This window comes from Chiloscyllium plagiosum, unplaced genomic scaffold, assembly GCF_037043375.1.
Source record: "Chiloscyllium plagiosum isolate Xiang-an unplaced genomic scaffold, Cpla_swu_hap1 HiC_scaffold_26, whole genome shotgun sequence".
NCBI lineage: Eukaryota > Metazoa > Chordata > Chondrichthyes > Orectolobiformes > Hemiscylliidae > Chiloscyllium > Chiloscyllium plagiosum.
This window is the reverse complement of record NW_028270164.1, coordinates 43,152,570-43,165,315: the sequence shown is the minus strand read 5'-3', so window position 1 is coordinate 43,165,315 and position 12,746 is coordinate 43,152,570. Positions and strand designations below refer to the sequence as shown.

General features: G+C 43.7%; 1 protein-coding gene across 2 annotated transcripts in view; it reads right to left on the bottom strand.

Annotated features, from left to right (window-relative positions):
* Positions 1-3,539, bottom strand: part of spdef (SAM pointed domain containing ets transcription factor) — an 89,177-nt gene extending 85,638 nt beyond the window's left edge. For both annotated transcript variants that reach the window (XM_043716944.2, XM_043716946.2), the window contains exon 1: positions 3,442-3,539. The gene's annotated coding sequence lies outside the window, so the exon portion shown is untranslated. The remainder of the gene's footprint in view (positions 1-3,441) is intronic.
* Positions 3,540-12,746: the final 9,207 nt, after the last annotated feature.

The window sequence follows — 12,746 nt, the reverse complement described above, 5'->3', positions numbered from 1 at the left end:
CTGTCAGCTTGTTCCATACACGCACCACCCTCTGTGTGGAGAAGTTGCCTCCAGATCCCTTTTAAATCTTTTCATTCTCACTCTAAACCTATGCCCTCTAGTTCTGGACTCTCCCACCCCACGGAAAAGACCTTGTCTACTTACCCTATCCATGCCCCTCATGATTTTGTAAACTTTGATAATGTCACTGCTCAGCCTCTGACACTCCAGGAAAAATCACCCAGTCTATTCAACCTCTCCCTATAGCTCAAACCCTCCAACCCTGGCAACATCCTACTAAATCTTTTCTGAACTCTTTCAAGTTTTACAGCATCCATTCTATAGCAGAGAGACCAAAATTGCACACAATATTCCAAAAGTGGCCTGATCAATGTCCTGTACAGCTGCAACATGACCTTCCAACTCCTATACTCCGTGTTCTGACCAATAAAAGAAAACATACCAAATGCCTTCTTCACTATCCTATCTACCTGTGACTCCACTTTCAAGGAACTATGAACCTGTACTCCAAGATCTCTTGGTTCAGCTCTTCAGACCCTGCCAATTCACCTTGATCTGTATTCTCTCCCAGTCCCTTCAATCCACTTTAACCACAGAGTTATTCCGATTATCTGAAGGACACAGGCGGGAGTATTTTGCTCGGTTAATTGAATTCCGGATAATTGAATTCCAGATAATATCATTTCGTCAAGCACTGGGACTTTATGATCTTGCCGGATAATCCGATATTCGGATAATCGAATGCCAGATAATTGAGGTTCTCTGTATTTATATTTCACGGACATATAAATTTCATGGGTGGCACAGTGGTTAGCACTGCTGCCTCACAGCACCAGAGACCTGGGTTCAATTCCTACCTCATCTCCCCATGTCTGTGAGGGTTTCCTCCGGTTTCCTCCCACAATCCAAAAATGTGCAGGTTAGGTGAATTGGCCATGCTAAATTGCCCGTAGTGTTAGATGTAGGGGCTGGGTCTGGGTGGGTTGCGTGTCGGTGTGGACTTGTTGGGACGAAGAGCCTGTTTCCACACTGTAAGTAAGCTAATATGTTACTCCAATATGTAAGGTGAACCTAAGTTTTTCTGTTCCTCATGTGAGTACAGTGAGGAACGGTTTAACTGGAGCTGCAGTACCTCAGAGCGGGTAAGAAATTACTGTCTGAGTTAGGGAAGTACAGTCATAGTTTCTGTCTCTCACAACCATGTTACTGAATTGTCTTCCAGAGTTAGAAGTCCAGTGTTGGAGGGGGTTTGACAGATGGTGGTGCCCCCCCCCCCCCCGTGCTTTCAGACAACAATTGGTATCTAGTCTTTCCTCTCTGAAAGGAGATGTCCAATAGGTGACCTTTTAACACATGCCACTGAAAAGAATTCTATAAACACAATTGTGTAAGTAGGTCAATGAGCACAAAATAATATTTTGAATTAGTATCAGGCATTCTTTTTTCACACAAAAATTGGTCAACATTCAAATAGCCCCCTGGGATAGGCCAGTAGATGAATTAAGTTGGGCCAAATGGCCTACCGTTTTCATTATTGTCATGTGATCAGGATACAATCATATAGATCAGCCCTTATAGAAGGAAACTGCATACTGTTTACTGGTGCTTCTTGGACATGACAGAAACACAAGGTGCCAACATCAAGGGTGTCACCCAGAGCCGGATGGATGGGTGTGGTTCTGGCCATGGTGACGTTTCATTCGACATGAACATGCAACTGAACTAAACCATGCGCCCACTCCAGCCTCTACACCTAACACTTGATAGGAAAGTTCACCCACCTCTCTATCCAGGCATTCATTTCCAAGTGTCAATCAGACTTTGTAAGAAGAACTTCTGATGTCAATTTTTTTTCTAACCCTTCATCAATCTTAAATTTGTCTAATAATAATTTGAACCTGTGTCCTTTTGACTGAGAGTGACTGTTTGACTTAGACATGCAACTTTAATTCAGTCTAATTTTTTGGAACTTATTTTTTCAAAGCATTTAGTATCGGATATTTCTGGAAATTCAATGAGATATTTCAAAGTGTGATTTGACCCTGTGAAATCCTGGAATAGAACATTTGCACCCATCTAAAAGTGCAGTAAGTTTAAGCTCTTGACCAATGAACAGAGGACGCCAACAATAACAACAACAACAGAAATTGCTGGAAAAGTTCAACAAGTCTGGCAGCATCTGTGGAGACAAATCAGAGTTAACATTTCAGGTCAAGTGATCCTTCCTCAGAACACAAGCGCCACCTTTACAGGAAACTTTGAGCATAGTATGTATTAACTGTGCTCCAAAAAGAACTGTAGTGGAACTGCAGGAAAAGACTATGTTGGCCACATATGAAAGCATCTGCATGGTCTCCACTAGGACAGCCAGGTACCTTCCCCATATTTTCCCCTATATATGGTACTGACACTTTGACTGTCAACTAGGTTCCTGTATCCCTATCCAATGCCTATATGGGTGAGCTTTGAGAGTTGGCATCAACAAGCTATTCATCTGTGTGATGCATCGTAGCCAAACTGAATCCTGTCCTTGTGTGATGCAACTGCACACATACTTTCCAGCACTTTCCAATACCAGTTGGCCACATGATCATGTCCCTACTCTGACTGAGATCAGTCAAACACAACACAGACTGAGGATTGGAACAAAGACTTTCGTGGGCTCTTATACCATGTCCAGTGATCTATTGGAGAAGCTCACATTTGCACTACTAACAGTCAGCTAACTTCTACTAGGTTCAAATAGCACACACATTCTACACTAGATATGGGAAAGACAAGTTAAATATGCATCCTTATGACAGCTGTCCACATTGCATTTATTCTCAATGGGACTCACCTAATTGTGTAGGAGAACAGGAATAAACTGTGACCCATGTCTGCAGATTTGATGCAATATTGTAAAGGGAAACACAGGAAATAAGCACGTTTTTCTAGTTACAATCAGTTTGTAACTTCAGACAACCTCATTGTTTTTGGTTTTGGCAAGTGTGCAGCTATCACTTATGTATAAACACAAAAAGGAAAAGTAATGCTGTGCAATGAGAATGAAATAAAGAAGGAGCACAAATTGTGTAGCTCCTTCAAAGAGCCTGAATGGCCTCCACTACTGGCACTTAAACCAATGCCACTTAAATCTTCTAATTGTGTCCTTCTTTTGATTTATGCAATCTATAAATTTTGAACAGACCAACTTACTCTTAAGCAGTTTAAGACAAAGTGTAAGTCTGTACATAATTTATTCTGATCAATACAAAAGACAGAAGAGTATTAAAAAATTGCAACACACAGTGCAAAATAATCCAACAGGTTCTGCCAGTTAACACTCTGTCCTTCCTAATCTATTGCATTTAAAATCACTTCAGGTCCATATTATATTGAGCTGCTTTAATAAAGTTTAACTTCATTTCATAAATGGATATTGATAGACATCAGACTTACCTCCACTCAGCACCTTTCCCCTTGTGAAAAAAAATAAAAGAATTCTTTGTATCCGCCGTCAGATTGCTTGGCTGAGGACTATCTGGTACAGCTCCACAATACACCTTGTACTGATGTTTCCTGTCAGGTTATAGCAGCTGTAGGCAGTGGCTGAATTTATAATCACACATTGTTTACCTGTGCAAACACAATAGGCTTGCATCAGTTGACTTTTTGTGTATTCCAGCCAGTGATTAACTCTTCAATCCGTTTTCTGCTTAACTCAAGATAGCAAGTTGAAACTGAAAACCACTTTACCCCTTTGATGGGTTAGGGGTAATTAAGGTGACCTCCTTGTGGGTCTGCCCCGGGCAAAGACAGCAGTCCAAAGGTTTAGATTGAACATGATCCATGAGGGTGGTCCCTCTGACTAGAGTGGTTATGCTAACACCCTAATGTGGTTGTGGAGAGGGAGCATGCCATTCCTGGCATTTTCCCCAGACAATGGGTTCAACAGGAACTGGACTGAGCAGTAGGGATGGGAAATAGTATTGCTATCAAATAATATTACGATTGGTTAATACTAGTCTTAATTAATATTTCTATTTTGAAATTAAATATTTGTATTTCTGAAGTTCTTTCCATGAATATTACCATGTTCAGTTAGCAGTTAAGAAGTTTAATGCAATGTTAGCATTCATTTCAAGAGGGCTACAATATAGGAGCTCAGACTGTACGAGGCTCTGAGCAGATCGCATTCAGAATACAGTGAGCAGTTTTGTGGACGGAGAAGATTTTTTTCCTCGTTGCAGAGACTAGGACCTGAGGAGTGAATGGGCAATCCTTTAGAACTGAGATGAGGAGGAATTTCTTCAGCCAGAGGAGTGGGTAATCTGTGGAAATCATTGGGTGGGGGTCAAGTGCCTATGTATATTTAAGACAGAGATAGATTGTTCTTGATTAGTAAGGGGATCAAGGGTTGTAGGGAGAAGCAGGAGTCATAGAGTTATACAGCACGGTAACAGACCCTTCAGTCCAACTCCTCCATTCCAAGTAGATATCTGGCCCTATTTGCCAGCACTTGGCCCATATCCCTCTTAACTCCTCATATTCATGTACCCATCCAGATGCCTTTTAAATTTTGTAATTGGTCCAACCTTTACCACCTCTTCTGGCAGCTCATTCCATACACACACCATCCTCTGCATGAAAAAGTCGCCCCTTAGAACCCACCCTCTGTGGCAATGATTTCCACAGATTAACCACCCTCTGGCTGAAATTCCTCCTCATCTCAGTTCTAAGGGATTGTTCATTCACTCCTCAGGTCCTAGTCTCTTCTACTAGGAAAATATCTTCTCCATGTCCACTCTATCTGGATCTCTCAATATTCTGAAAATTTCAATCAGATCCCCCTCATCCTCCAAATCTCCATCGAGTACAGGCACAGCGTCCTCAACGGCTCCTCATATGACAAACCCTTCATCCCGGGATTATTCTTGTAAATCTCCTCTGAACCTCTTCAAATGCCAGCACAACTATCGTTAGATACAGGGCACAAAACTGCTCATGGTATTCCGAATGCGGTCTGATCAGAGCCTTATACAGTCTTAGCTCTTATAGTCAAAATCTTTCCCCCTCACCTTAAACTTATGCCCTCTACTTTTAGACTCCCCTATCCTGGGAAAAAGACCTTGGCTATTGACCCTATCCATGCCCCTCATGATTTTATAAACTTCGATAAGGTCACCCCACAGCCTCTGATGCTCCAGCCTATTGAACCTCTCCTTACACCTCAAACCCTCCAAGCCCGGAAACATCCTTGTAAATCTTTTCTGCTCCCTTTTAAGTTTAACAACATCTTACCTATAGCAGGGAGACCAGAATTGAATGCAGTATTTCAAAAGTGGCCCAACTAATGTCTTGTACAGCCACAACATGACATCCCACTTCTTGTACTGAATGCACTGACCAATAATGGCAAGCATAGCAAATGCCTTCTTCACTACCTTAGTATAGATCAGAGTGGTGCTGGAAAAGCACAGCAGATCAGGCAGCATCCAAGGAGCAGGAAGATTAATGTTTTGGGCAAAAGGCCTTCATCAAGAATGGAGGCAGGAAGCCTCCAGAGTGGAGAGATAAATTGGGGGTGGGGTGGGGGGGCTGGAGAGAAGATGGCAAAGAGTACAATGGGTGAATGGGGGTGGGGATGGAGGTGATAGGTCGGGGGGAGGGGGGAGTGGATAGCTGGGAGGGGAGATTGGCAGATAGGACAGGTCATGGGGACAGTGCTGAGCTGGAAGGTTGGAACTGGGGTAAGGTGGGGGAAGGGAAATGAGGAAACTTGTGAAGCCCACATTGATGCCCTGGGGTTGAAGTGTTCCATGGCGAAAGATGAGGCGTTCTTCCTCCAGGCGTTGGGTGGTGAGGGAACAATGGTGGAGGAGGCCCAGGACCTGCATGTCCTCAGCAGAGTGGGAGGGGGAGTTGAAATGTTTGGCCACTGGGCGGTGGGATTGATTGGTGCGGGTGTCCTGGAGATGTTCCCTGAAGCGCTCTGTGAGGAGGCATCCAGTCTCCCCAATGTAGAGGAGACCGCATCGGGAGCAATGGATACAATAAATGACATTGGTAGATGTGCAGGTGAAACTTTAATGGATGTGGAAGGCTCCTTTGGGGGCTTGGATAGTGGTGAGGGAGGAGATGTGAGCGCAGGTTTTGCAATTCTTGCAGTGGCAGGGGAGGGTGCCAGGACGGGACGGTGGGTTGTTGGGGGGCGTGGACCTGACCAGGTAGTCACGGAGGGAATGGTCTTTGTGGAAAGCGGAAAGGGTTGGGGAGGAAAATATGACTCTGGTGGTGGCATCCATTTGGAGGTGGCGGATATGTCAGCAGATGATGTGGTTAATGCGAAGGTTGGTAGGGTGGAAAGTGAGGACCGGGGGGGTTCTGTCCTTGTTACGGTTGGAGGGGTGGGGTTTGAGGGCGGAGGTGTGGGATGTGGATGAGATACATTGGAGGGCATCTTCAACCACGTGAGAAGGGAAATTGCGATCTCTAAAGAAGGAGGCCATCTGGTGTGTTCTGTGGTGGAACTGGTCCTCCTGGGAGCAGATACGGCGGAGGCGGAGGAATTGGGAATACGGGATGGCATATTTGCAGGAGGTAGGGTGGGAAGAGGTGTAATCCAAGTAGCTGTGGGAGTTGGTGGGTTTGTAAAAAATGTCAGTGTCAAGTCGGTCATCATTAATGGAGATGGAGAGGTCCAGGAAGGGGAGGGAGGTGTCAGAGATGGTCCAGGTGAATTTAAGGTCGGGGTGGAATGTGTTGGTGAAGTTGATGAACTGCTCAACCTCCTCGCAGGAGCACGAGGTGGCACCGATGCAGTCATCGATGTAGCAGAGGAAGAGGTGGGGAGTGGTGCTGGTGTAACTACGGAAGGTGGACTGTTCTATGTAGCCAACAAAGAGACAGGCATAGCTGGGGCCCGTAACGGTGCCCATGGCTACCCCTTTGGTCTGGAGGAAGTGGGAGGATTCGAAGGAGAAATTGCTAAGTGTGAAGACCAGTTCAGCCAGACGAATGAGAGTGTCGGTGGAAGGGTACTGTTGGGGACGTCGGGAGAGGAAGAAATGGACGGCTTGGAGGCTCTGGTCATGGCGGATGGAGGTGTAGAGGGATTGTCATGTCCATGGTGAAGATGAGGCATTGGGGGCTGGGGAAACGGAAGTCTTGGAGGAGGTGGAGGGCGTGGGTGGTGTCTCAAACGTATGTGGGGAATTCCTGGATTAGGGGGGAATAGGACAGTATCGAGGTAGGTGGAGATGAGTTCGGTGGGGCAGGTACAAGCCGAGTCAATGGGTCAGCCGGGGTGGTCAGGCTTGTGGATCTTGGGAAGGAGGTAGAATCGGGCAATGCGGGGTTCCTGGACTACGAGGTTGGAAGCTGTGAGTGGGTGATCTCTTGAGGTGATGAGGTTCTATGGTCTGGGAGATGATGGTTTGGTGATGGGGTGGTGGGGTCATGGTTGAGGGGGCGGTAGGAGGAGGTGTCTTCGAGTTGGTGTTTGGCTTCAGTGGTGTAGAGGTCAGTGCGCCAAACTACCACTGCACCCCCTTTATCTGCTGGCTGGATAATGAGATTGGGATTGGAGCAGAGGGAGTGGAGGGCTGCGTGTTGTGAGGGTGAGAGGTTGGAGTGGGGAGGGGGGCAGACAGTTTGAGGTGGTTAATGTCTCAGCGGTAGTTGGAAATGAAGAGGTCGAGGGTGGGTAATAGGCCAGCGCGGGGTGTCCAGGTGGATGGAGTTCTTCATTACCTTGTCTACTTGTGACTTCACCTTCAAGGAACTATGAACTTACACCCCAAGGTCTCTTTGTTTGGTTTGAGAAACACATCAGCCATGATCAAATTGCACAGCAGACTCAATGGACCAATTGGCTAATTCTACTTCTATATCTTCTGGTCTTATGATGACCAGATATGTCAAAGTGTTTTATGGTAAACAAAGTGGTGACATGGTGGCTCAGTGATTAGTACAGCTACCTCACAGTGCCAGGGACCCAGGTTTGATTCCACTTTCGGGTGACTGTGTGGAGTTTGCACATCCTCTCTGTGTCTGCGTGGATTTCCTCTGGTTACTCTGATTTCCTCCCACAGTCCAAAAATGTGTTGGTTATGTGGATTGGTCATGCTAAATTGCCCATAGTGTCCAGGCATGTACAGAGTAGGTAGATTAGCCAGGGAAATGCAGGGTTACCAGGTTGGGATGGGTCTTGGTGAGATGCACTTTGGAGGATCCCAAAGTGGACTTGATGGGTCAAATGCCTAAATCCACACTGTAGGGATTCTATGTCAGTACTTTTCAGTGTGTAGTCACTGTTGTAATGTGGGAAATTCTAGTCCTTTATCAGTTGTAACCCTCTAAAAGAGACACATTTATGCTTTTCTGATCTCACTGGGGCAATCCAGCATTTCCTTATCAATTTATATAGGAGAAGCATGAATAGGAGCAGACTGAATTTAGAGACCTAGTAATTCATGCAGGAGAGGAGACTGAAAGAGCTGGATGTAGGTTTATTCGCTGAGCTGGGAGGTTCATTTCCAACCTGTTTTCTTAGGCACTCGTGCAGGAAGTACAGCTGTTCGCGGGTGGCACTCGGACGGATGGCATTTGTTTCCCATTTTCGGGCCATTTTTAGCTTATTGCACCCATAGGTCTTAGCCAGTTTCGAGAAGATTTGTAGCTCAGGTTGAGGTTCTGGAAGTAGGCTTGCTCACTGAGCAAGCAAATCTTCTCAAAACTCACTAAGAGCATCAAGAAATGTATAAATAGGGAGGAATTCCTTTTAAATGAAATGGGCTGAAAGAGCAGATTGTCATAAAGTATCTAGCTGGAAAAGAGTGGGTGAGGAGGCAAGTAAAACTGTAAGGAAATAGTTAATTGCAATCTGAGTAGGACCTTTAAAAACTGAGAACATAGGACCAAAGAGCTCAGTAAGGAATTCCACAATTTACACTTTCCTAGGATAGAATAAATTTGGAAGAAAACCGGGAGAAGGTGTTTCACTGATTCTTGATAAGAAGAAACTGGATGCAAGGACCCTTAAAGTTACTGCAGTTTATTTCACTCCCAACTAGCTTGACCATCCAGTAGCTGGAGAACCAGATAGTTCAAGATACTGGGACTTTGTTGGATACGGAAATTCGGGTTCTATGGTGTAGATAGGGTCCCTATTGTCATTGTAGGATTTGGGTTGCACTGTGTAAGCCACTGTCAAAAAGGACAAAACCGGAAAGTAATTTCAGTGGATCCGAAAGGAGTCATATCACTGCGCAAGAATTATGATTCTTATTCTAACTCTACCTTCCAAAACCTCAACCCTAATCTCTTGGCAACAAACTTTGCTATTGACCAGTGAGAATTAGAATCCACCCAAGTAGGATGAGTTATGGATGGAATTTTCAACTTTCTCATTTTATAGAATTTAATTTTCTGGTACATCTTCCTCATGACTCTTTCAGTTCCTTGCTGTGGAGTTCTTCAGTTCCTTGACATTAGTTATATTGCTTTTGTTGGGATTGCAACCATTCGGTGATTTACTTATCATACTGAAACATATTTTCCCGCTGGGGATGAATAAAAATTTTACTGACGTTTGAGGTACGCCAAATCTTTGGGGTAACTTCACAATTTCAATGAAACCATGCAAAATGCTTTAGGCAACTTTGTAATTTAAAACTTTTGGCTTAGCCGAGATGTGACATAAGGCATGCAGTCTTATTGTGCTGAAAATAAAGCCATCTCTCTAGTTCCTCTCCCTTCAGGACAAATACATTTCATTCAAGATGTTGCAACTTTTAACATCCTGACTGAACCAATTTTCTATTTTGAGTTGGAATGTGAATCTTGCACATTCCGCTAAGATTACAATTCAACTTGTCATGATTACAATGTCATGATGCAAGAAGAGGACAAATAAAATTGGATGTAAGTTTGCTTGTTGAGCTGGAAGGTTTGTTTTCAGACATTTCGTCACCATACTAGGCAACATCATCAGTGATGGAAATGTGTTGCTGGAAAAGCGCAGCAGGTCAGGCAGCATCTAGGGAACAGGAGAATCGACGTTTCGGGCATTAGCCCTTCTTCAGGAAGAAGGGCTAATGCTCGAAACGTCGATTCTCCTGTTCCCTAGATGCTGCCTGACCTGCTGCGCTTTTCCAGCAACACATTTCCATCTCTGATCTCCAGCATCTGCAGACCTCACTTTCTCCTCAAAAACATCATCAGTGAGCCTCCGGTGAAGCACTGGTGACATGGCCCACTCTTTATGATGTTACATAGTATGGTGACAAAATGTCTGAAAACAAACCTTCAAGCTCAGCGAGCAAACTTACATCCAGAACTTCAACCTGAACAACAAAACTTCTCAAAACTTGCTAAAAAGACCATTTCTTAGCTGAATAAATGAATAAGAGATTTTGTACAGAATGGGAAGAAAAGAAGAGTCAGAGGAAATGAGGGAGAGTTTTTGTTGTAACTCTGTTCAAAGTCATTCAGAAATTCATTCCTTGAATTTTGTTTGCGATTTAAAAATGCTTAACATTGTTGTTGAACCGAAGTTTCAATATTCCTGAGTTCGGAGTCCAATGACTTTTATTCTTTCATGGGTCATGGGCATCGCTGGCTAATTATTTATTAATTGCACAGCTCATTCTTAAATGCCCTTTAGGAGCTTGTGGTAAGCTACCTTCTTGAATCTCTGCTGTCCTTGTACCTTAATTATACCCAAAATGCTGTTAGTGAGGGATTCCAGGACTTTGACTTTCTCAACAGAAAAGGAATGGTGAAAAAAATCCAAATTAAGATGGTGAGTGGCTTGCAAGTGAACTTGCACATGGTGGGGTTCCTATGATTCTGCACCTTTAACCTTCTAGGTCATATGGTTTGTTTTTGGAAGGTCAGGTTGAAGGAGACTTGGTGGGTTGCTGCAGTACATGTTTGAGATGGTACACATTGCTGCAACCTCTGACTTTGATGATGAAGGAAGTGAATGCTGAAAGTGATTGGATGTAATGCCAATCAAGTGGACTTCTTTGTTCTGGAAGCTGTAATATTGCTGGGTGTTGTTGGAACTACAATCAGCCAGGCAAGTAGAACACATTCCATTATACTTCTGGCTTGTGCCTTGTAAGTGGTCCGTACGGGTTTTTGAAAGGCAGGAGTTGAAGGATTCTTAGCCTCTGACCGGGTCTAAAGTATTTATCTACCAGGCCCTCTGTCAAGCAAAGGCCGCCAGCATTCTCAAAGATCCATCTCACCCTGGCAATGTTTTTCTACAACCTCTACCATAGGGGAGAAGGTACAGAGCCTGAACACACACACACCAGCCGGTTTCGAAACAGTTTCTACCCTACTGTTGTTAGAATACTGAATGGACTTGCAAACTCTTAACATTCGCCTGTACCACTGTTTTTGTCTTTCCAGCTGTTTACCTATTATTTACTTTCTATGCTATTTAACTCTGTGATCTGCCTGTACTGCTCACAAGACAAAGCTTTTCACTGTGCCTCGGTGCACATGACAATAAATTCAATTCAATTCAATTCAGTTGTAGCCAACGGATTAGTTTCTAATCAATGGTATCCCCCATGACTTTGATAGTGATGGTAATGCCAAGATTGTTAGATTCTCTCTTGTTGGAGATTATGTCAGAAATGACAGGGTAAACCTCAGGACTTTTAATTTACTTCCTCTTCTTTTCATCCATCTCGCCCCACTTTTGCCTTTGGACTATTGGGAGAAGGGGCAGTAAACCTGTTCTGAAGTGCTGTTGACCAAGTCAAACATTTGTATGAATCATCCACTGTTATACACAGCAAACTGCAACTCACAAAGTCTTTCTTGAGATTGTGCCAGATACCCTCAATGTTTATTTAAAACGATCATGAAATCAGCTGCAAATCCTGGGGGGCAACATAGAGTTAAAAAGACATAGCAGAAAACTCTGATTACAGATCAGAAGTGCTCTACTTAAATGGCAAATCAAGCTGAATAACTTAATTCTCACAGGAGAGAAAAATTCTCAACTTTGCAGGAAGGTCTCACAATAGGAGCAAAATGTCCCCATAAATCTTTTAGAATAAGGGTGCAGCAAAACAGGACTGGCTATTCTGTACCGATAACTTTAAAAAAAAACAAAAGTGAATTTAGTTCTGATGAAAGGTCATTGACGTGAGCATTAACTCTGTTTCTTTCTCCACAGATGCTGCCAGAATTGTTGAGTGTTTTTACTTCAGAAAATTAATTGCTGCCCACATGCTTTGATTACTCCGCATATAAATAAACAGGTGCTTTGGTGAAGCCTATTTGAACAGATTAGCTGGCTAGTGCTTTGGGTACGGTACAATCTGACACTTGATCCTTTCAGACCTTGTGGAGTTGGGATGTCTGATGCTTGTTACTGACGGACAGTGGAGTGTGTCAGAGATAGAAATGTGTCAGAAATCCAACTTACAAAAAAGGGATTATTGAAATGTTGACTTCAATCTGGTATCACCAATGCTAATTCAAATTATTCCTGGAAGTACAGTCAGATGAGATAGGTTTACAAATGATACATTGCACAGAAACAGGCCATGATCCAACCAGTCCGTGCTACACAAGTCTCCTCTCATCTTTTCAAGAGAATAACTACAACACCAGATAATAAATTATTTCCTTCTAATGCCTCAATTGAAACTACCTCTACCACGCTTTCAAGCAGTTAATTCCAGATCCTAACCATGCACTGCATGAAAATAATTTTGCCCATCCAGCTATTGCTCAAG